This window comes from Crocodylus siamensis, chromosome 2 (assembly GCF_052110815.1).
Source record: "Crocodylus siamensis isolate JL-2025a chromosome 2, ASM5211081v1, whole genome shotgun sequence".
Classification (NCBI taxonomy): Eukaryota; Metazoa; Chordata; order Crocodylia; family Crocodylidae; genus Crocodylus; species Crocodylus siamensis.
In genome coordinates, this window is record NC_143396.1 from 111981791 (window position 1) to 112007495 (window position 25705).

The window sequence follows — 25705 nt, forward strand, 5'->3', positions numbered from 1 at the left end:
CCTGCCATACAGGGTCATAAAATACCAACAGTACAGATTCTAGTCACCTTTAAATGGAGTACTTCTAATCTGGCATGTAAACTAACTTTATTGAAGGCAAACAAGTCTTAATTATCCTACTAGTACCTATATTCTATTTGAAAATGAAATGGAATCTAAATTCTCTACAAGAAAAAGAGTAAGACAAATAATACCAGAAATCTCAAACTGCCACATGCCCACAGTTCTCAGATGTATAAATCTCAACATACATATGGCCCTCCAATGTGTATTAAAATTAGTTACCAAAATTGGAAGAGAATTCAGTTAGTTGCATAACATTAGCATTTTTAAATGGCAAGCAGTGATGAAGTAACTCTTTTTCTGCTGGGATTTTGGTCTCATTTTTAAAGGGAAATACACTAATCAAAGTTTTCGTATTCTCCTAGCATTAACTTTCTTCGGTGGTTTTCATTTTCTCAGTCCTAGTGGGCCGTTATTCCTTTCCAGCCACAAAATATATCAAAAACTGTGAAAAAAGATTTAGCTACATGTGAAGTAGCTGCACTGCAGTCTGGCACAACATGGGAAAAGTGTACAGCAATTTCCTATTAGCACATAACATAAACAGGTGTAGGTAGGAATTGTAGGACCAAATGCTTTAAGGCCCAGCACAAACCAACAGTCACCAAAAAGTAAGTACACAAATCAGTTGCAAAAGGGACATGAAACCTCTCCTACAAGGCAATCCAAAACAAATTGGAAGGGGGAGGCAAAGGTACATCTCTGACGTATTCACCAAAGTGGGCCTACAGGTACAACCACACAGCACCTTACAGGGCTAGGAAGCTCCACGAAACTGCCAACAGACTGATGTTGCCACACCACATAGTACTCACAAAAGAGAATGGTGCCAAAAAGTCCAGATGCAGACCGGACCGGAAGAAGCAATGAAGTAAGGAAAAGGATGAGAAATTAAATGTCTTAATGATGTGCTTTTCCACCATGTACCATGGATGCAAGTTAGATTCTGAATAGAAAAAGCAAAGTATCAATTTAAAGTAACAAAAGAGCATAACAAAATTACTCTTCCTGATCCCAGCTGTCTCATTAATACTCATACACATGCCCACTTGCATTCTTTCTTAATACTCCTCTTCTATATAACTTACTGTTGTAGTTGCTAAAAGAATGACAAACAGTTGAATCCATGATATTAATCAAGTGGTTAATTCCCAAGTTGCAATCTGTGAAGAACATGCCTGAATGTCAATAAAAGGACCCTCATAAGCACTTCTAAAAAGGAAAGTGACAAGAAAATGGGAGCTGTTGCCATATATATGGTGTCAATTTATAGATGGTTAAAACCAAATAGCTTGACTGCACATTTAAGAAATCAATGTCATAGAAGCATATTTAAGAAATCATTTAAGAAAATAGACATGAGGAAGTCGTGTTTGTTTTTTTAATTTAGCTAACAATGAAAAAAAAATCCAAAACAAATACCGGAGAGAAAGTGGTTAAAAACAGTTTTATTAATGATATTCTTACTTGTACGCAACATTTTCTCCAATTTGTATCATTAGACTTGAAATATTTGGTGTTTTACTGAAAGGCCCTGGGGTCCTAGACTCATACAAATGTCTGAAAATATGAGTTTGGTGTCTTTTTCTTTTCCCATAAAATAATTTAGGTTTGGAGAGAATATGAAATTTAAACCCCCCCCACCCCATAAAATTAAAATAAACCAAACCCTGAAGTTAAAATAAACGGTAGTTGTTATTTTGAAAAATATCATAATCAACTCCATCGGCCAAAATAGCCCATTTTGCTCCTATGATCTCACTAGCAGACATGCCCACATCCAATTGTAATCATATTATCCAGCGCTTTTCCCCCCAAATTGCAGTCCATGAAATCCTCTTGATTTGGGATGTTGTATGAGCTTCTGTGAGAGGTTGATCAAACTGCTTAGAAATACATCTTTAATGCATGTAGGCATCTAATTCTCATTGAAATCAAGGAGCTGTCAGGATAAATTTTAAAGCAAAATGTTCAATGCACTGCTGTGCTGAGGGCCGTATAAAGTCAAATGCTCAAGTTTTTTTCAAAACAGAAAAACAGAGTCACTCAGAAATCAAAACAAAACCAAACAAAAATACCCCCAATAAGACAAATTGTAACAACTGAGATTCTTCAGGTTCCAAAATATTAACTTCTTTGTTTCTTTTGTAGAGAGGTCTCCATTAAGTAGTCTTGCAGAAGAAGAAATAAAACCTAGTAAAATACTATTACTAGTGTTACTATATTAATTTTGTTTGTGATCTCAGTACTTAGAAAACAGAATACAGCTGAGACAGGTAGAGCTGAGATAGAGAGAGAGAAAAAGGTACAAACCGAAAGATAAGATAGCTACTAGGATAAACACATGATTGGCAAAAAGACATTAACCAAGAATTTTTTCCATGCAAATAAGTAGGGTGGATGCCATAGTAGATAGACCACGGGTGGGCAAAATGCAGCCTGTGGTCCAGATGCAGCCCATCAGGCCATTCTATCTAGCCCGCCGAGCCCCTAAAATATTTAGAAAATTAATATTTATCTACCCCGGCTGCCTGCAATGCGGCCCTTGATGGCGTGCCAAAACTCAGTAAGCAGTCCTTCACCCAAAATAATTGCCTGCCCCTGAGATAGACCCTGAATGATGCAGCAGCCAGCCAGCCCAAGCAGCAGCTAGCTTGGTTGTCATAGTTTGGACTAGTTGTTCAGGAAACACAACTACTTTGGCTACAATAAGACACCACCAAATTGGCCAAATCTCCACATCAAACAGGCCCCATCCCCCAGCCCTATCAACAGCTCCTGCAAGGCAGGGAGGGTGATCCCTGCTGGCCCCCACTGCCCCATGCTACATTGCGGGGGGGCTCTGCCACGAGTCTCCATTCCCTGCCTGTTCTCCCAACCCAGTCAACGGCTGCCCCACTGGGCCCCAGCACTTTTTTTTTTAAAACCCCACACTCACCAGGTGCTGCCAGGTATGGGGGGCAATCCCCACTGCCCTGAGCTGAAAGGGAGGTGTCGCGGGGTGGGGTCCTAGGAGTGGCCGTGATCTCTCCTAGCGCCCCCTACCGTGCCAAGTTGGTGTCAATGCACCCTCGTTCTTGCCCGCCACGTCTTTGATGTCATTAGTGTTATGGGAGGCTGCCTTTTCACCCCCTTGGACACGGTACCCTGATGTATCCAAGTCTGTGCCCTGTCTTAGATGACTTCGTGCACTAAAGCCTTAGGGGCTACACGTGACTCCTACCACCCCAATTCCACGCCCCAAGCCTCGCAGATGTACCGGACGTTGTCTAGTCAACTTCTATCTGTGCCCTCGTGGGTACCCCTGGCTCTTCACGTAATTGCCTGCGCCCTCACAGGGTCCCTGGGGTTCTCTAACCCTGGCCCATACCCTCACGGGCTCTCTGGCCTCTTTCTCAATGGCCTGCATCCTCACGGACGCTCCCTGGCCTCTCTTTCCTCACAGTTGCCTGCGCTCCTCGCAGATGCTCCCTGGCCTCTCTCGCAGCCATCTTGCCTGCACCCTCACAAGCGCTTCCTGGCTTCTCTTTTCTCTCAGATGCCCGTGTTCTCCACGGACGCTCTCTGGCCTCTCTCGCGGCCGTGCCCACACTGGGGCCTGCTCTCACGACTGGGGCCTTCCCTCGCGATCCTGCCCGCAATGTGGCCCTGTCTCAGAATCGGGACTCAGGTAGCCATAGCCATGCCTGGCCCCAAATTCCCCACTTGGGCCTTAAGCGAGCGCCCTCCCTGGGGCTGCTCACCGGTGCGCCCTCCCTGGGGCCCCGCCTGCACTGGGGCCTATCTCCGCACTTGGGGCTCAGGTGGCCATAGCTGTGCCTGGCCCCTAAATCCCCTCCCCGGGTCTACAACTCCTGTGGGGCTCAGGCGGCCTCGACCTTACCTGGCCCCCCAATGCACTGTGTCCCTTCTCAGGGCTGGGGTCAGTGCGCCCCTAAATGCTATGCCCTCTCTGACACTGGGGTCCCCACACTACCATGGAGCCCCTATGAGGCCTCCTCCAACCCCTATTAGCCTCACGCAGTCCTCCGGTGTAATAACAAACAACAAACGCAATAACACGAGCCAACCGGCTATAACTCAAACTAAGCCTCCTGGCTAAAACGCAATCTGTAAGCCACCTGGCTAATCATCATTCCACTCCCTACCAGGGCTTTCTCCACCCAGTATCCTTGAACCGAAGCTGCTCAGGCCATCGGGCTTCTCTACGCTTTTCGCTCCAGCAGAGCTCCTTCATCCTTGGACATTAGCGGGGAACTGCCTGCTTGGCCTCAGCCTGGGCTGTTTATATAGGCCAGGCCCTGCCCCCTTCTGGTCAGCTGACCAAACTGCGGTTGCCCCAGCAACCGGCACCTGTACCCCCTTTGTAGGAGCAGGGCACTTCAGAGCACACAACCCAAATCTCCTCCGAATTGAATCAGCACCCAAAGCTTTGCACAGCCCTACTAAACACATTAATTAAGGAATACAGTTAGCAGGTTGTTAATAGTGGGCTTACAAGAATAAAACAATACAACTTTGGCAACTCTACTCACAATGCTTACACTACTGAACATCTAGATGAGTACAGGGAAACGTGTTCAAGTGTCAACTTCATGATCTCCTCGACAATAAGTATGGTGGCGGTTATAGCTATTTCACTAGGGGAAAGGTTCTACAGTTTCCAAAACAGTAATGTGTATTTGTACGTCATTATGAATCTTATGTAGTTACTGGCACCAAAGAGGATACCTTTTCACAGACTGATTATAGTGATAACTTAGGTTATTGATTAGGTTAGTAGTTAGGTTATTGATTACAACAAAAGCTTCAGTGGTTAGATACAAGGAACCAGAAAACAAGTTCTAGCACTACATAAAACTATTTTCTCAAAGAAATGGAAAGCACTGACAATACAACTAATTAGCAACTGTATTAAGGAAGTTCCAAGAACCTGGGAGGCAGGGTCTGATGCAGCCATCATTCAGATATCTTGATGTGGAACAGAGCAGAAAGAACACACGAATATTATTCCAATGCCTTATTTTAGCACACTATACAACACTGAAGTTACATCTTTCTTAAAAACTACAAAGATCACTTCATAAAAAGGGAAAAACTCAACTCCAACCTAACAGATCCGATTACTTTAGCTGGATCCGCTTGCAGTGTCATCCACAACCCATTTGAAATGTATAACCTTAATGGCCACGTTCTTAGACAGCTCCTGAGCAACCTATGTAAGTGTACAAATTATTGCTAATGATATATTCTTGTTAGTAGTGAATTTATAGAAATACTAATGGGAAATCCATTTTCCAGGGGCTCCAGTGAATGCCATGGAAAGCAAGCTGTGGTGTAGTAGCTGAGGGTAATATTTCACAAATGATATCATCTATTAGGAAGGAGACAAGCAAAAAGAACATGAAGACATAACCATAAAGTCAAAAAGATGATGATGAAAACATGACTCAAAGCTAAACTGTAGCTAATTCTCTTCACACTTGTTAGAGGACTGGAGTAGGTTGCCTGTCTTCATAGATTTATAAGCAAAGAAGTCTGTCTTGTGTAGAACGATGTATACTGCACTATAACTAATCAATTACTTTGATTTCCAATTCTTTCCTAGAAAGGTCCAATAACACTGATTTTGTGCCACAAACAATTATCCTTCTTGCAGTTAATACAACAGCAATTTATACTCAAGCTAACAGTGGGTAAGAGTACAGTGGAGGACAAACTTTTTACCAGGCATGCCATTTTCCCTCAGTGTTACGTTGAGACCCTTCTTCTGCCCAACCTACTATCATGCTTTCCTACTTCCTGCCCTATGCTCCCTGCCCAGTTTGCTGCTCTGCTTTCTGCCCTATCTGCTTCTGTGTTTCCTTTCCTCTCCCCAGTCTGTCATATGCCACACATAGAGGCTGGCCCATGCCATGTGGGCTACAGGTTGGCCACCCCTGGTTTAGTCTTTTTTTCCTCCACAAATTTTTTACAAACATTTTTTAAGAACAGTCCTAGGGGTTGCTCAAAAAAGAAAAGCATAGCATGAAAGCATCAAAAGCAGCAAATATTTTCCAAAAGATTATACAATTAAAACCAGAATTTCAACTCTTATGTCAATAAGCAATTACATTTCCTGCACTGCCCATTTCTGTTTCTGTTAAACTAGGGTAATAACCTTCTTTGCAAAGTTCTTTGAAATATATTCATGAAAGGAAGCATATGGGCAAGGTATTATTAACACAGTAATAAAAGTTGACAAATCAGGTTTCATTTTTACATATAAATGAAAGTGTAAAATTGAAAGTTAGTTTTACATTATTTAAGTAACCAAATGTGCTACAAAATTTTATTCCCCCTTTTTTCTCCTTTGCTAATTAGCAGATTCCTTTCAACATGTGCAATCAATCTTCATTCATAGTCAAGTAGAGCTTTCTTCTGTGAAGAATGTTAGTTGAACACACATTAACCTGAATCCATGTTTCTCTGGGTTTAAACTTTTTAGGCTGCTGGTTTATTCTACCGCTTTGAATACTGTCTGTTGGGAATCATTAGTATTTTCTTCTCAGGTCAAGTACTGACCACAGCAAACAGAATAACAGATCAGTGGACTGCTAGATAAGAACACTCTTGACAGAAAATGAGCACAGTATATGACTACTTTAATGGGTTGGCAATCTCAAACTACTTTATTAGCCTTTTTGATGCATTTGATTTTGGGAGGGGAAAAAAACCTGATAGAGAACAGACAGGAAGAAGTGGTAGTAACTCCGAAGGTATTTCTTCCTGGCAGGAAAGGTGACAGGACTTTTGTCCTCATGTAGAACACTGAAATAAAACATTAGCATGTGTGGATCTGGATTTCCCAAGCTGAAGATGAGAGGAAATCTGTTAAAAATTTACCTCATCATCAGTTGTATACTTAAGATAGGACAAGGCAAGTAGAGAGGGAAAGACATGTGCATGCGTGTGTGTGTGCGTAAAACCTTGTTTCTCCAAGCCAAAGTGAATGACTATAAAGATTAAAACAGCAGCCTCTTACTCATAAGTCTTTACATTCCATTTTTTCTTTTTTCTTTTTTTTATGGTCCAGGGATTATTTTTTTCTTTTCGCTGCTCTTTTTTCCACTTCATAAGAAGGTTTTGTTAACTTCCCACACATCCTTTTACAAAAGTTCTTTTAAGATCCAAACAAAAACCCCACTACATAAACATTTTGTAAGACCATCGCCATGTGCATTAGCTACTGCTATCTTGCAGCAAGCACGTGTTTCACTTTGGGATCCATCTGTAGCTTTATATTTAGTAAGATCCTTTTTTGCATCAGCTATGATAGAGTGCAAACTACCTTATATTATGTTATTTCTAGCGCAATCTACAGGAAGAATGGTTTGTGGATGTGGGTCTGATGGGAATAAGAAAGGGAGGTGTATTTCTCAATAAAGAATCAACGAGCAGAGAAAATAAATACAGAAAACAAAACAAAACCCCCCAAAATAGATCAGAAAGTAACAACAGACCTTGAACTTAGATCAGTGTTACAGAACAAGTGGCAGCACAGTCAAATGTTGCTGCTAATGCAACTGAAGTCAAACTGTTGCATACTACTGCATAAATTATCCAAACACTTTTATCCTATTACATGCCCAACAGTGTCCTTGTACTAGTCAAGGCTAGTACGAAAACATACCTGTTATCACCAGCAACACCACTCCTCACCCCCAGGCAACACCCTTTGCAATTTTAAGGCAATTTACTGGGAAAGTTTCTTACTTCCCATAGACTTTATCAGCTCCTGCTAGTCAGGTTTTTTTTGTTTTTAGCAACTGTAAGTTACAATAGTGGAGATAAAAAAAGAAAAGTAGACAGTTGTGCCCTAACTTCAGTGGCACAACTTAATACAAAGTTCCACTTACTGCATGACATCCATTTTACTAAAAACTACATAACTAAAAACTCTTTTCTGATTATCTCCTAGGACAGAGACTCCCAACCCCCAGGACTGGAAGTCCACACTGGAAGTCCAAAAGTGGCTGCTGGTCCACAGTATATGGGACTGGAAGTCCAGACGTGACCAGCATACTGCGGACCGGCAGCCAACCCTTCTTTATACTCAGTATAAAAAAGGGTTGGCTGCCGGTCCGCAGTATGCCAGTCACTTCCAGTCTGTAGTATGCTAGTCTGCATTTTGACAGTCCATGGTCACTTCTGGTCCTCAGTTTACAGGTCCGCGGTCTAAAAAGGTTGGGAACCACTATCTAAGGACACTTTTTTGTACGGCCGCATAAGAAGAATGTGGGTTGTGAAAATATTTATGTTCTCATCCTTGTTGGACAAGTTATAATATGGCTGGATTTAAAGGTCTATTACAAAAAGAAAACACTTCAGGACAGAAACCCAGTCTCTAATCCCCTTCCCATCATCAGTTTAAGTTATGCTTGCTCCCTAGTATTACTTTTATGCCACCTATCTACCTACCTCAAACCTTTTCTATTCCTAAATGTCCAACCAATTCAAGTTAAACCTAAGTAAAACTCTCTTCTCCTGCACCTTCTCCTCTAGCACTGAAACAGCCACTATCCCCTCTATCACCACAACTCACAAGCATGGAATGGGACCAATTTCTTTTCTATGCATCTCTCTCAGCAAAGCCTGATGTTTTACAGAGGAAAGGATACAAAACACATGAGTAGGGCTTCCTTGTTCCCCATTTTCTTCTATTCTCCAATCCATTCAAAATCCAGAAACTGAAATCATCCCAAAGTGCTTCCTGCTCAGACCACACAATTTCCCCTCCTTCATTACAGCCTCCAGAAACCTTCAGTCATTTATCAGTGTGAACCCAAATAGTTACTCTTGTTTCCAATGCTGCATACCTATACACCTGCACACTGTCCCGAGCCTATACATTGTTTTAGACTTGCCCCTTTAGACTCCACTGATAAGGTAAATTACATCTCTTCCTTTGTTACTGTTGCATTTCAGGCTTTCCTTCATGGTCTTCACCTTGTATGCTCTTATTGCAGTGTGCCAGGAACCCACTTTCTGAACCCACTTCCTTTAAAATACTTCAAAAGGTCCATCCTCTCTACCCATAAAAAACAAATTACAACGGTGATTGGGTTTTATTAAATTTCCTCCTTATCCCTTCACATTTGTTTTATAGCAGCAACGATTCTAGCAGAAAGTGTGCCTTGGTAAATTAAAAACAATTAACAGCTATTCTTGGGTACAGCATGGCAAGTTTCTTATTATATGATCATTATACACATTACGGCCTGTGCAGGGTCCACTTTCATTTGCAGCTACTATTGAAATGCTAGCTTTTCCCAGCATGCTATGCATTTGTTGACATATTCACATCATAGAAGTCTGCTCCTGATATAAATAAGATTTTTAAACAGTCACTGGTCTCAGTTTATTTAGTTAAAAGAACAGTGAGCTTACAAGCTAGAAATATGGGGAAAGAACCACTAAAATCACTTTCATCTATGATTTTCAGTTGTATGATTAGAGACCTGAAGAGCAAGCCATATGAGGAAAGACTAACAGATACAGGACTGTTCAAAAAGAAAGACCTGGGTGGGATTTGGTGGCAGCTTACAAATACACCAGGAGTATCAGGGGCTAGGCAAACGACTATTCACCAAAGCACCCCAGGGGAAAACCAGGAGCAACATCATAAACTCCTGGAAGAAAGTTTCAGACTGGATAAAAGGAAAAACTTCTTCACGGTTCATGTGACCAGACTCTGGTACAGACTCCCAGTGGGGGTGGTGCAGGCACCTACCCTGGAGATCTTCAGAAGGAGATTAGACGTGCATCTTGCTGGGGTTATTTGACCCCACCCCAACAGTCTTTCCTGGCCAGAGCTGGGGTCCTGGACCTGATGATCACACAAGGTCCCTTCCAGCCCTAAACTTCTGTGAATCTGTGAATCTTAAAGCTAAGTGACATATCAAGAATGCTAATTTGTTTTTCCCCATGTTTCTAATCACTGACAAATAAATGGATCACAGGTAAGGTATCAAAAAACACCAACATATATGATGGTCTAGTTTGTAAAAGCTGTTGAACTTCTGTGAAATATGTCACAGGACACCTGGAAGGTTTTACTGCAGAAGGATAAAAGACAAAAATATTAAGCATTTACAAAAAGATATGAGAAAAGCCTATAACTTGTCATTAAAATTCCCTAAGGTAGTAATTCTCAACCAGGCTGTCACAGCACCCCGGAGTTACACCAGATACTTTGCGCTTATCTGCATATCTCCACCCCACCCTTCAGACAGGTTTGTCCCCACCCGGCCAGTCCTCCACCCCTGCTGCCCAGCTCCTCTGCAAGGAGATTAGCATTGTAATATATAAACTGGTTTTTGAAATTGGGTGACACATAATTCACTGAAGTTATGCAAAGTGCCCCAAGTTCAAAAAGACTGAGAACTGCAGCCCTAAGGGAAATACTTAAGAGCAACTGAAACCGAACAGACCAAAACTTTATACGGCATAATGGTCACCGCATGTACAATGTTTCAACAGCTTACATAAAAAAGAAGCATGCAACTGGCTCCCCTAAAAACTCAATGCTGTTACATGACCCAGGCATTTTACAAGTTCTCTGAGAAAAGCTTCAAAATAAAAAAAAAAAGGTATCACTAAGTTCTTACACATTTTTTACAATAGTTATTTCCTTCTAGTCTAGAATACTGTTCTGGAGCATGGAAATACAGCAGTCTTTAAACAAAGAACTCACCAGGTTTTGTGGAAAATAAACACCTAACATATGCTACATGACTGTGACATTTGAGTTTATCAGCCTGCGAGTGGGCAATACAGACTAAATTTCATAAGAGTAGAGCAGGGGTCGCCAACATTTCAGCAGAGTGTCAAAAACACCCACAACATCATCTTGTAAGATGCTGGCATGCCAGGAGGTGGGTGCATGCATGCTTCAAAGCAGACAGCAGGGAAGGGGGCCAGGGCTTCATTGCCACAACAAGGATCAGGACCCTTGTGGCTCTCCGGCCATCCACCTTGAGGTGCACATGCCAAGCAAAATGCCTTCAAGTGCCATGCTCTGGTACACGTGCCAGGGACTGCCTACCTCTGAAGAAGAGGTTCTCAACTGTGGTGCAGCAAAACCCTCCAGGATGCTGTAGATGCTCTAAGTGGATGCGTCACTGCTAACTTGAATGATCCGCGCACCTCCTGCAGAGGCAGATCAGGAAGCAGCTGCAGCCAGGGCCTGTGCTCTTCCTGCAGCTTTTCCCAAACTGACCCCCACATGCTCCTGCTAGAAACTGGCATGCTATAGGCAGGACTATCTCATATCCATGTTTCTCAGAGGAGCACACCGAGGCAGACCAGGAAAGGCTGTGGCAAGAGTACCTGCTCCAGCCGCAGCCCTTTGCACTGTTTGGCCAGCGGAGCCAGGTTGGGCTGCAGCAGCCTTTGGCAGGCCTTGCTGAAGGAGCTGCGGAGGGGACACCCAGGGCAGGTAAAAGCACCTTTTTTTCTACCTCCCTCACTTCCACCCCACCCCAGGGGCACAGAGAAGATTTTTTCCCCAGGGTACAAAAGTCATTAGTTATGCCACTGCTCCTGCCAACTTAGGTTCACCAGAAAACACTGATACCAGAAGAGAAGCACATGGTATCTCCCTGGTAGAGAAGTTCTACGGTAAGCCAAGGCAGTACCAAAAGTGGTTCTCAATCAGGGGTGCTCCAAATTAAAAGTTGGAGGGATGCCTTGCCTAGAAATGGTTGAAAGCCACTCCATTAGAGAGAGAGAGAGAGAAAACAATAATAAGAATTAAAATATGAGCTGCATATGGAACACGCAGTTTGGCTTAACTTAGAAATATGACTAATTGTTTGTGCTGGCTCTTAGCAGTGTAAAGACCGTCTACCCTCTCACTTGTGTTGGCATTATTTTCATCCCGAATTCTACAGTCTTGTATTATTTGGGGGGTTTTAATAAAGGATGTTTGCCTGAGAACAGCATTACTCACTTAAAGACTAGGGATCAAATACTAGGCTACTTACTGCAAGCCTCAGGAAGATTTTTATTAGTTCATGTAAATAACTAATACAGTCAATTCTGTTAAAGCACACACAAAACCTTTAAGTATGATAATCTACTTGAACTCCTGCAATTAATATGTTAAACAAACTAGAAGCAGCGAGGCATTTAAAACACTGCATGGCATTTCAGTATTATTAAATGCCCCACCATGAGCTTCCTCCCCAGTGCACAAGCAACCCTGGCCCAGGATAGGCAGCAGCTTAGCTCCAGCTCCGGCCCTGGGCTAAGCTGCCTGCTGTCCCTGGTCAGTACTCAAATCTAAAATGAGGCTTCCCCCGCACCATCCATGTTGTTTAGAACAAGGAAGGCAGGGAAACAGGACAAAAATCTTTTTTTTTTGCTTGTTAGTAAATATAGTTACATTAGTCCAAAGAAAAATGCTGCCTTCAGTACCTTAAGACCCTACCCCTTTTTATGACTTAGAACAGGGGTCTGCAATACAGTCTGCAGGTCACATGCTGCCCACAGAGCCAGGAGGGCTTCTGCTGCATTTTAGTAGGGGAGAAGAGAGGTGGCAGTGGCTGTTGCTCCACAGGTATGCTTGGAAACAGCCCCTCCTCAGAGCTAAGCTCCACTAAAGCAGCCTCCTTATGCAAAATTTTGTGGATCCCTGACTTAGAAACTAAACTCTGGGTCACAGGGAGGTACCTGGACTGAATTTAATAGCCTCAAATCTCTGGGTGAGGTGCCTAAACTCATTCCTCTTGAAAGAGAGGTAAGGTATTGGCAGTGCAAAGGGCTGATTTTGGGATGTGAGCTTTATCCTTACCAGCTGTGGAAGTTTCATAATTTTTATCCCTAGCACAACATGGACCAGAAATCTAAACCCAGTTCGCCCCCACCCCTAATCCTCTTAACTGGGTTCAAGTTATGCTCCTTCTATTTAGCCTAAAGGATCTTGAACTATTTTTTTTTTTTTTTGCACAGTGACACAACGTTAGGGGGTGGGGGGCAGAGAGTGTCTAACCAGAGAACCTCTATAGGCCTACTCACCTAGCCAGAGAGACTCTCTTAGCAAAAAAGTACATTTGAGTTTGAAATCCCTCTGGCTTGTGTATAAAACACAAGTTTTCCCTTTCTCGGGCAAGTGCTGGAGTCACTGAGTTATGCATACACAGGGCTTTCAGATTATGACTATTTCCTTTTAAAGCCCCATTTTTGAAGTAGGCGAGACTGTCATGCTTTGCTTTAACAAGGAGCTCAGTCCTGTCTGTGATAGGTATACTTCAAACACATCTTACCACAGCAGACCCCTTAAGGGACTGAGGAAAGAAAAGTTGCTAGATCCTGAATCGGCTTACGTGCGAGATAAGCACCAAGCTGCTCAGTCCTGCCAAAAACGAAGTGGTTCCAAGCATGTGCCGAAGCAGAACTTACAGGTATTGAAGTTTCCATTGGTAATGTTCCCTGGAGACTTGGGGTTTTTCAGGATTGTATTCTTGGGTGGGACTTAAATACAAGTTCTGTTTTAAGCAACACTAACATAATTGCCTATGTGTATGTATATCCATATTTATGGACTCCTCTACTTGCTTTTTAAAATGGCCTTTCAAATTCACTTGTGTGTTCAGAACTTTCATAAAATGTAGGAAAGTCAAATTAATCTCGCTCAATCTGTTTCACTGTTGCTGTTCAGAAGCTGGTAGGCTCAGCAATCCGACAAGAACCACATCGATATCATACTTTTTCTGTTTGGAGAGCTATAGTCATGCACTAGGGCTATTCAGAGGAAGAACCAAAAGAATTAAACCCCTGAAAGCAAGGGATATTTTATAAAGAGCACTTTCCAGTACCTAGGAGATAACAGTCATCATGAGACTTGGATAAGAAGAGAAAGCATAAAAAAAATTCAGGTTGAATGAGTGAGAGTACAGGTTTTCTTTGCTTTATGATGTACATGCATTCCTGGAAAACAGTGCATAACTCAAATTTGCATAAAGGGAACCTACTTTACAATGTAACGAATAGGGATACATTCCAAGACCTTGACTGTACTCACCCCCAGACACATTTCTACCACTTTTACAAGACAATTTTGGTACTCACCAACAGCGGACAGTACACACAAGCATAGGGCACTATCATAATAGGGATGGCAACATTTCGCGGACAACGAGCAAGGAGCACAGATCCACACAGGAGACTATTTTCGTGCATGTCATTCCCACAATGCACTGCACAAAGCAGCCGACTGCGGGCTTCCACCTCACCAATCGCATAAGAGTGAATTTAGCTTGTATATAATGAATTCTTGGTATAAAAAGGGTCATCCCATAAGAGCGAATTGGCACACAGAAAACCGCATAAAGTGAGGGAAACCTGTAACTTAAGAGATTAATATGGAAGATAACCAAGCACAATACAAACAAAACACTGCTGGAGAACCCAGCATCCTCTCCATTCCCAGCAGTCTTGGTTAAGCTGCCTCTATCACATCTTCTATATAAGCTACTATATAGAAAATGTCTATTAATGCCCTCATCTCCCACTAATTGCCAAGAGGAAAAGTCCTCCATTCAATCTAGTTCTCCCAAATAGATAAATAAATACAGACTCCCATGTACCACCCTTACCCCCATAAGTAATTAATAATGGGTATTTCCACAGCTGTCAAAGAACTTAGACATCAATAAAACTGTCAAGAATCACATATGTTTCATGCTTGTGTCAGCTGTGACCAGCAGCAGAAGCACATGCAGAACCCAGGATATGAAGACAGATAAAATACCAAACATTCACTTCACTACTTTAACAACACCTAAAATAAATCAAAGGAAAGATTCTTCCCTCAGCAGCTAGTGACAGAGCTTCAAACACTACTAGTCAAAGACTAATGTGAAAGCTCAGGAAGCAAGAACTAGAAATTGGACTCATGAGAGGAAAATCAATTACTGCCTCAATGGCACAGATGTACTACAATCACTAGTTCAGAAGTGAAATATCTAGTTTATGTATTTGCACACTACTATCAAGGTGCTTCCAGAAAGGGAAAATATTAAACCACTGCAAAGAAAGCAAAGCTAATTAACTGCTCAATAATTGGCACAATCTATGAAAATTCTAATTAGCACTATATGCTTCAGAGTATATGCCAGGACCTCTAAAAAGAGCATCTTTGTCATAATTTTCATTTGAAGAGCTGTACGTTGAAGATTTTACATATATAAAATCCTTTCCTTCATTTATTTTAATGTGTGCTTTTGCCAGACAAATAGTAGTAAGAAACAACAGGATTGCAAATTTATTTTCTCTCAGTGACTTCTGCATCACATTCTCTCAATCAGGTAGGTGTTTTCCCACAAGGACAGACCTGCAAAGTCAACCGGAAACCGAAGTCAGAGCTTATTCTCACCGCTTAAAGAAAGTAGAAGTTATATAATAAACATTCTCAAATTGCAACTGGGCTAAGGATACACACTACCTGGAGGGGTTGAAGGAGCAGGAAAACAGGTTCTTGCTCTCCAGCTGTGCAGAGACCCAGCGCATCAGGAGAAAAGCAGAAAGATATTTGCTCCTCTCTCCCCTCAAAACACTCTTTTTTGTCAGTATAAGTAATCAGCTGTGACTGAAATGCACACAAGGCAAAGATTTGTGATTCACCAGAAGATCCCCTCACTCTGCAACTGTTTATGGAAGTTGTCCCACTCAACACAGTTACCTTTGTGGGTAAACTTACTTTTATCTCGCTGCAAACTTGCAGGCACAAGTTTTCACATGGCAACGTGAGCACATAGGGTATTGTCCTTTCCTGCTACACAAAGCAATGATACCCCAGTACTCCAAAAGACGTTCACTCCCTAATATTCAAGGTAAACGCACTTTATACCTGAAGACAACACAAAACCTGAAGTGATTTACTACGCCTTCGTGTCCAAAGACTAGTGCACCTGTCACTCCAGCTATACATTTGAAGTTATTCTGCTTTGCCACTAACATTATTCCATTTAAAGTGTAAAGATGATGTACAGTGTACTCTTTTCAAGACTGTAAAAAGGCTATGCACCCCAATACATACCACTAATATAGTGCAATACATAGGACTGTTAGTGACGATGTTTTAGCAGCCCCAAACTAATTCAGCATTTCAAGTCTCAGAACAGGGGTGTCAAGCATATGGCTAGTGGAGCCCTGTGATCTGGCCCCAAGTGCTGCCCCTGAGTCTGAATTGACCTGGGCTGCCCCCATGGGCAGGGGCCAAGACACGTCATATGCAGCATCCATTCTGGCTGCTCCGAGAACTACACCACATATGGCACCCACCCGAGGGTCTCCAAGATGTGCACTGCACGTGACACCTGCTCCAGCTGGTCCAGGACCAGCACTTCACATGGCACCCAGAGGCATAGGTTCTGGATTGGTTCTTAGTCCGGCCACAGCTGATGCTGTGGGCACTGTATCTGGCATGGTGGGGAGACAGAGGAGAATCTAGGATCTTGAGCCTGATCTGGCCCATGGACTGGACTTGGGTCACTCATCTAACCCACAGGGCCAGTTAAGTTTGATGCCCTTGCCTTAAATGCCCAGAAAATGATGGGAGCTAATCAGTTTTATGGATGCTAATACCACAGCACTAAAACTGCCTTGTACTTAAAGAGTACTGCTTACAGTGCTGTGGTACCAGCTCAAAAGGGACAGGCTCTACTCCTTTTCAAGATTTTTTAACAGCAGCCCTGACAGCTGCTTCTCCTTCACTATTACTGGTACAATTAAACAAAGATGACAGTTTAGTTACAACTTGTATGCATTTAAAACAACTACAATTTGATTGCATACAGAGTAGGCACTGGGACTGGAAAATACTACATACTTAGGAGGTTTATGCACTTCATGAATGCCTCCCAGGTGACCTGAACAGAGCATTCACAGTCCCCATCTTCAAGAAGGGGAAGAAGGAGGATCCAGGGAACTACAGACTAATCAGTCTGACCTCCACACCTGGAAAGATCGTGGAGCAAGTCTTCAATGAATCCAGTGTGAAGCACCTGGAGAAGTAGGTGATTAGGAACTGGAAGTATGGATTCACAAAGAGCAAGTCATGCCTGCCCAATCTGATTTCCTTCTATGATAAGATGACAGGCTCAGCAGATGGGAGAAGCATAGTGAATACGGTATACTTTGACTCTAGCAAGCCTTTTGACACGGTCTCCCATGACATTCTCTTTAACAAAGTAAGGAAAGACTAAAGTACATAACTGGTAGCATCAATATAGTGAGTAGTCCTCAATGGCTCAATGTCTACTTGGGAGGAGGCATCAGCTGGAGTTCCCCAAAGGTCTGCCCAGGGTCCAGTATTGTTCAACATCTGCATTAATGATTTTGATGATGGGATCAAGTGCATGCTTAGCAAATCTGTAGATAACACCAAATTGGGCAGAATTGCATACACTCCAGAAGGTAAGTTTATGGTCCAGTATGACCTTGGATAGACTGGAAAAATGCTCCACAATAAATCAGATGAAATTCAGCAAGGACAAGTGTAAAGTTCTGCACTTGGAACGGAATAACGGCATGCACAAATGCAACTGGGAAATGACTGGCTTGGTTGCGATACTGCAGAGAATGGCCTGGGGGTTACAGTGGCCTATAAGCTGAATATTAACAAACAGCATGCTCTTGTTGCAAAAAAGCCAACAGCATCGTGGGTTGTATTAATAGGAGTATCATTTGCAAATCAAGGGAAGCTATTATTTTGCTCTATTTAGCACTGGTGAGGCCTCACCTGGAGTACTGTGTCCAGCTTTGGGCCCTACACTTCAAGAAAGACATGCACAGTTTGGAAAGTGCTCCACGGAAGACAAAGATGTCCATGGGCCAGGGAAACAGATTTACAATGACAGGCTGAAAGAACTAGAATTATTTAGCCTGGAAAAGAGAAGACTAAGGGGGAGCTGGTAATAGGCTTCATGTAACTAACTGAAGGGTGATTATATAAAGGATGGAGATGGCATTATTCTCTGTGGCTGTAGGGGACAGGACTAGGAGCAAGAGCCTCAAGATGAAGAAGGGGAAATTTAGGATGTAGATTAAAAGGAACTTTCTAACTATGAAGGTGGTCAGGTAGACAGGCTACCTAGAGAAATTGTGGAACCTAAATCTTTGAAAACTTTCAAAAACTGTTAGACACTTTGCTGGGATGGTTTAGTAAGGGAAGATCCTGCTGCTTCAAGCAGAGGACTGGACCAGATTGACCTGAGGTTCCTTCCAACCCTACTTTTCTCTGACCCTATGCAGATAATCACAGCTTGTTATAATGTAAATAGGAAGACCCAGGAAACTACAGGCCCATAAGCCTCACATTGGTCTTGGGGAAAATCCTTGAAAAAATTATCAAGGAACACATCTGTGAGGGGCCAGCAGGGGAGATCATCCCCAGGGGAAATCAACATGGGTTCATCAAAGGCAGGTCCTGCTAGACCAACCTAATGGCCTTTTATGACAAGGTAACTAAATCCCTGGATGACGGTGTTGCCGTGGACGTAGTCTTTCTAGACTTTAAGAAGGCCTTTGACACTGTCTCTCACCCCATTCTCTTTAATAAACTGAGCAACTGTGGCACTGATACCTACACAGTTGGATGGGTCAAAAATTGGCTGATGGGGCACACCCAGAGAGTAGTGGTAGACAGGTCGTATTCAACCTGGCAGGATGTGAATAGTGGGGTCCCCCAGGGCTCGGTCCTGGGGCCTACACTGTTCAACATCTTCATCAGCAACTTGGACAAGGGGGTGGAAAACACGTTGTCCAAGTTTGCCGATGACACCAAAACGTGGGGAGAGGTAGGCATGCTTGAAGGGAGAAAGAGGCTGCAATTAGATTTAGACAGACTACAGAAGTGGGCAGACTGGAACAGGATGGGGCTCAATGCAGATAAATGCAGGGTGCTGCACCTGGGGAGGAGGAATCCACAGCATACATACAAGCTGAGGAGCTCCCCCCTTGTGAGCACAGAGGCAGAAAGGGTTCTTGGAGTCATTATTGACTCCAAGATGAACATGAGCCACCAATGCCAGACTGCAGCCACCAAAGTCAACAGCACCTTGTCGTGCATCCAAAGATGCATCTCAAGCCAGTCCAGAGAGGTGATAATCCCCCTCTACACGACATTGGTCAGGCCACAATTGAAGTACTACATCCAGTTTTAGGCACTGCACTTTAAGAAGGATGTGGCCTGCTTTGAGAAGGTTCAGAGGAGGGCCACCCGCTTTGTTGGAGGGCAATAGGGCAGTCCCTATGAGGAGAAGCTGAGGGACCTGAACCTGTTCAACTTCAGCAAGTGGAGGCTGAGGAGGGATTTGGTGGCTGCCTACAAACTCGTTAAGGGAGATCAGCAGCAAATAGGAAGGACCCTATTCCCCACAGCAGCACCTGCGGTGATGAGGAACAATGGCCAGAAGCTGCTGGAGAAGAGATTCAGGTTAGAGATTAGGAGGCACGATTTCACTGTTAGTGTGGCTAAGATCTGGAATCAACTTCCTAGGGAAGTGGTCCTCGCTCCTACCTTGGGTAAATTCAAAAAGAGGTTGGATGAACACCTGTCTCGGGTCGCGTGATCCTGCCAGTGGGGGGAGGGGAGGTGGTCAGACTAGATGATCTGTTCAGGTCCCTTCTGACCCCAAACTACTATGAAACTATGAATATTGGGGCTGAAACTGTGTTATGCATAATCCCCTTAATGGCCAGCATCTGATGCATGTAAATAGAGTACACTACAGTTATTATGTGCTGCCTTTGTGTATCTGGAGACAAATGATAGCTTTATGAAATACTATTTTGCATCATCAACAATAGGAAAAGAAAGAGTTCCTATGTTTTTCCCCACAACCTATTTCCACTCTCTAAAAAAAGTTTTGGAGTAGGTGGGTTTCTCTCTTCTGCAACCTAGCTATTACCTTACAAAAACCAAAGCAAAACAACGCCCTATTTTTCAAGTTTCCTTGAGTCAGGGAGAAGCAAAGCTGCATCTGTCACAGAATCAGAAGTTATGTTCTACAAACTGCCTCAACTAGATTGACCCGGTTAATGACTAAAAAACGAACCCTTTTCATTAAACTGTACTTCCATGAGATGCTAGCTCATTGAACAGTCACTTCACACAAATGAACCAACAGCAGCCCTCTACATTCAGCAAAGATGACAACACATCAGCCAAACTTCCACATAGCTTCTTGTGTCACCATAGAGACTTAGTGTCCAGCACCACTTCTCTTGCTAGCTTCTAGATTCAGATTTATAGAACAGGAATTTAAACTGAACTTAATTTAAAAGAAGCCAGGATTCCTAGTCTCTTCTTTCAAGCTCAGGAACTTTCTCTTTGGCTATACAACAGTAGGCTCTAAGACATGACTGCAGAACAGTTAATATTTTGCCACAGTTCCAAAGGTCTTAATTCAAGTCCTGCTAGACATGCTGAAGACTGCCCCAGTCAACCTACTGTTAAGGGGTGCCTGATCATTCAGGCTAGATACTCGAAACAGAAGATATGCTAGCAAGCTTCCTACATTTTGTACAGCCAGATAAAGCAAGAGTGTCAAAAACAAAGCCTGCACGCTGGATCTGGCCCACAAACACATTCCATCCGGCCCACTGGTGGGGCGGGGTGGGGTGGGGGAGGTAGGGGGTCCACAGCTTCCCTGGACCCCAAGAGACATGGCCACCTGTGGAAGGCCGCTGGACCTCCGCAAACTGCCCACCCCTGGCAGTTGCCATAACCTCCACAGATCTGATCCAGGAAGAGCCCCTGCAGTCTAGATCTGCCCCACAAACCAGGAAGCCTTACATTCCTTAGGTAAAGGAATTGACATGTCTTAGTCACAGCAATCCAAAAAGCTGTTAGGCTTAGGCAGACTTCTGCTTTGATTTGTCTGAATAGCTGACATACATCTACTCTGTACATTCTACCTCAAAGGAAAATTCAACATGATCCCTGATTTGGTACAAATATTTTCTGTTCTGGCTGAAATCAGAAGTCCACATTCAGACACTTCTTTCTTACGCAAAATTGTTGTTGGAATCAGTAGGGGGTGAACTAAGGGCATGTGTAGACAAAATGGGGGCCCTGAATTGAAGTGGTGAATTTTAAAAAACACTGCTTGAATTTACAGCTGATTAAACCTGCTTGTCATGCACATACTCTGCTGACTTCCCTCCTCACCAGACAGGCAGGTGAGGGCAAGTTGCCAGCAGGCAGAGTGGTCCCTGGGCTGTGGGAGGGGAGACGATGCTTGCCTGTGACAGCTGTGGCTGCCCCTAGGCAGCATCTGCCTGCCTGCAGGAACCCAGCTCACGGGGTTCCAGGGGGCACCGCAGTTGTGGAGGGAAGCACTGGGCCCCACACAGCTCAAGCAGCCAGGCAGGCTTTGGGGGGGGAGGGGAAATCAGGCTTGCTGCTTTTTTTGGGTGGAGCTGCTTTCAGGCTACCTGCAGGGCTTCCTGCAGAGCCACAGAGCTGCATGGAGCCTGGTGCTTTGCTCTGCAGCTGTAGGGGCAGCAAACTACAACTCCTCAAAGGTGTTTTAGTTTGCTGCGCCTCAAGTCATTCAAGGTGCATTACACCGCTGAGTTTCCTATCGTAGCTGGAATTAATGAGCAATACGCCACTGAGGCATGCACACACCAACACTATTAAAGCGGTGCAAAAGCATTTAGCCTGCTTTAAAGTGTCATGCACACACTCCTATCGTTTTGTCTACACAAAGCCAAAGTGAACAGAAAGACAGAGCCACAAGAGTTTGATATTTTTTGTAAAGAAGTATGAATTATCTCATTTTACTTCAACGGGGGCTGGCAGAGACCAAAACTTCTGACCTCGTTTCTGCATGACTTCGTATCAATACTACTTAAAGCTTATATTCCGTTTCAGCTTTTGCAGTTGCAGGATTTTTTACAGGACAACCTCCTTCAAAGACTGAATTCTGCAACACAACCTTAGATTTACATAGAGGTAGTAGCTACACCAGAGTGTTTAAGAAATATTTATCTCAAATTTAACTTTAATTCTCCAATTTAAGTTAAAAGAATTGTCTGCTGCCTATGTACCTAAAATACCTAAAAGCATCTGGTATTTTCCCCAGCACTAAACAGAAATGAAGTCTAATCCTATACTTACAGCACTTGTATAGCATAGCCACTATCAGGGGAAAACTTGCTCAACACAGTCACCCATCCATGTTACAGTAACTTACTATTTGACTTATAAAGACCATATTGAAGCATAGGTCATTTTCTTAAATATTCAAAACAAGAATAAAAGGTCAAGTAAGGAAACTAATTCATGACAGCTAAAGAAGTCTATAAAATGCAAACCAGCGAGTCTACCACTACTATTGCCACCCAGGTCATGACAACCATTCTAACAATTATCACAGGAGGAAATAAACTCACCTATTTAAAATATGATTTACAGGATAATAAATCTGCCTCGGAGACTAGGAAAGAAAAAAAAAAAAATCAAGGTAAACTTGCTTTCTCAGGCCACTATGCATTTTCTACTAATTTTTTTTTTTTAAGCTACCCTCTTGTTCCTTTCGGTTTCAAAGATTTCCAATAAATGTATTATTAATCCTTTACTCACTTTCCACTTAAAGTAGAAAGTGACTAAAGGTGCAGATCACACTTGAATTCTAACCTGCACCATTAATTTCAAAGAATAAGGGTTTTTTTTACCGTCTTCTAGAAACAAGGATGTCCTATGTAAGATTACATCTCTACCTAGATACTTCCTGTTTGAAATACTTTGAGCTTTCACTTCTACTTTGCTGACATAATTTTGTCAGTGTCATATTGCTCTTGTTGGCACCAGCAGAAGAACGCAAGATGGGAGGTGTTTTGTGATGGGGAGACAGCCAGAAGTTAAATAGTAGAGTCTGGGAACTCCAGCATAAGTAGATAGGCCAGCTGTCCTGGAAGTCTAGTTGCAAGGCAAGAAACTCAAAAACTCAGAACAAGAACTTCAACTACCATCATATTCATTACATAAAAGCAGCATTGTTTGTAACAAAGCACAGTGGCTTAGAAGTACCCTAAAATCAGTCCTTTAGGAACCAATATTATTTCAGAGTTTAACATTTTGTGGAATGTTTTGGTTTGGTTTTTTTTGGGGGGGGGGGAGGGGAGGTGGAAGGAGATTCTTATACACATTAAACTGAAGAATTAGCTTGATTTTATTGGCAGGGGAGAGGGGGCTGCATATTTACATGAAGTGACATTAGTAAACAGGCTGAATTATGACACTTGAAACATTTATTGTTTTCCTTTTTGGCAAATAGAAAGCTGTTTATAAATATAAACTGGCCTTTCACTACAGAGAGCATTTTCTCCTCCTTCACTCTGCCAACAGATAGAAAACAAGGGCAGATAAAGGTATCACTATAAAGCTTGTTCAGTTTTATGAACAGAAGACTTTTCCTTTAAAATACAGAACTTTTGACCGTTTTGCATACGAATATCCACCCCACTCCAGTCTGCCTACTACAACATATTGATGGCTTTGGTGGTTATTGTCCACTTTCTTTTCTGGCAGCTACAAAGAGAAATGCAACAGTATTAGGAGTGATAAGGATTATTCATTTGATATTACCACACACCAGGATACATGCATACATAAACTAGACAGATACAGCTACAGCGAGATCAGTAACATGAACACTTCAGAATGACAAAAAAAAATACTTAACATAAACATAATTTAGGATTCTTGTTAAACATGTACTCCACGTTTTGGTGTCTTTAATTAAATCCATCTATTAATCTATACATGAAGTGTACTCTACAACACTTTCACAGACTCCCAAGATCTGGGTACACAATGAAAATAGCAGCTGTTTCTCTTTTGTTAGGTCTATTTTTTTCACTAGAGGCCAGTAGCCTCTGATAGGACACTAAAAGCTGACAGAAATAACTAATTATTAGAATGGCTGCTTGAAGTAAGTCAAAGCCAATGTTAATGAGAGCCAGTACCACTCCAGAATGTGACTTACTACACTTTTCATATTTTGCTGTTGAATTTACCTTGGGTCATTTATCCTAGAGTCCTCAATTTTTGCAGAAATACTTTCATATTTAGAACAAACAGCAAACCAGTTCAGATTTGTAGGAAATCAATGGAGAACACAAACATTTTCTAACTGTATTCTTCCACCTGACTTGAGACAACCTAGCTGCATAAAGTTCAGTTTCCAAATCCATTAGTTGTACGGTTTACAAAGCATTTAATTAATTTCTCCAAATTTTTAATCATTGGAAAAACCAGGTTCTGCACATTTTAAAATTAGTCCAATTACTGAAAACTGTCACCACTTTCATCTGCAAACAATAAAACTAGTATATATTCCCACGTTTGTCTACTTTAAGCTCTCTCATGGGGTGGGGACCATCAAGTTGGTACTTGTGAAAGGTGTTGGTTTTAAACAATGGGAAGACTCGCATCCTATTTATTCAATAGGCAAAAACAAGACAGTTACTGCCACTGAAAGCTTCTTTCACTTCAACTTGCCAATGTGTGATCTGATCAGGTACTGCAGGGCAGTTGCAGTCCATTTAACCAGCCCCCCTTGCAGAGCAGAAACAAGGAATGGAGGGGAAATGGGGATTTTTGTAACCCACAAAAACTACAGAAAGAGACTTGCTCAGGGCACTGAAGAGAAATGACTTAGCTATTATTGCCCTGGGAAAGTGTCATAACAATGATCTAATTGTAAAAGTCCACAAATCCCATTATAAAGAGTGGTATTGAGTCAACCTTGTCTTTATTGTGATATCCTTTGTTTTCACTAGTTAAATCAGTCACACCAGAAAAAAAAAAACCAGCATTCACTGCTGTGGTTAAGAATGCATATGTAATTTCTTTGAAGGATCCTTGTTTATAAAACATTTACATTCACAAACATTGGTATTCCTACCACTGATTAAAAAAAGGTTTTCAAGAGTAATTTAAAAAGCTTTAAGATAGCAGTTGGGAGCAGTTTAGTGCATTTAGGAGCACCAATAACAGAAGTTAATAGAGCACAACTAAAGTGGGTTTTTACTTGCACAGTTCACCAATCAATTTCTTATGACATTGTTAAGGAAAAAATGCAGGCATTAAGTTATTTATTCCCTCAAAGTAGAGTCTCTCTTTATTCCCCCTCCCCGCAAGGAGAACCTGAAGGGGGGAAAAACAGCTATGCCTAATTAAGTTCCTGTACCACCTGATCTCTAAAATATATCAGTTACACAAATTAGACATGTGCAGGTTGTGCTGGGAGTACTGAGCATTAGGGGAAGGTGTTAACTTTAAAAATAGCATTTTCCTACCTGGGTCTTTTGAATACCCAATAGAAATTCCACATCAAATCCAAATACCCTTTATTTTCTAGTCTAAAATCCTGTCTTCAGAGGTAGTGCAGGACTCATGCAGTAAGCAGGTCATTATGTAAAGGCCACAAGAGCCAACAGTTTGACTGTTTTAAACTCTGAAAGGAATTTTCTTTGATATCTTTAAAAGCAGTCATTAATTACAATTCAGGATAAGCATTTATAGTGAATTAGGTTTAATTTTGTCTAGAAGTAACTATTTATTATGCCAGCCATAACACAAACT

At 42.3% G+C, this 25705-nt stretch overlaps 1 protein-coding gene across 5 annotated transcripts in view; it reads right to left on the minus strand.

Moving 5' to 3' along the window:
- ANKRD50 (ankyrin repeat domain 50) overlaps positions 1 to 25705 on the minus strand; it is a 68990-nt gene that overhangs the window by 40592 nt on the left and 2693 nt on the right. The gene's annotated exons all lie outside the window — the stretch shown is intronic.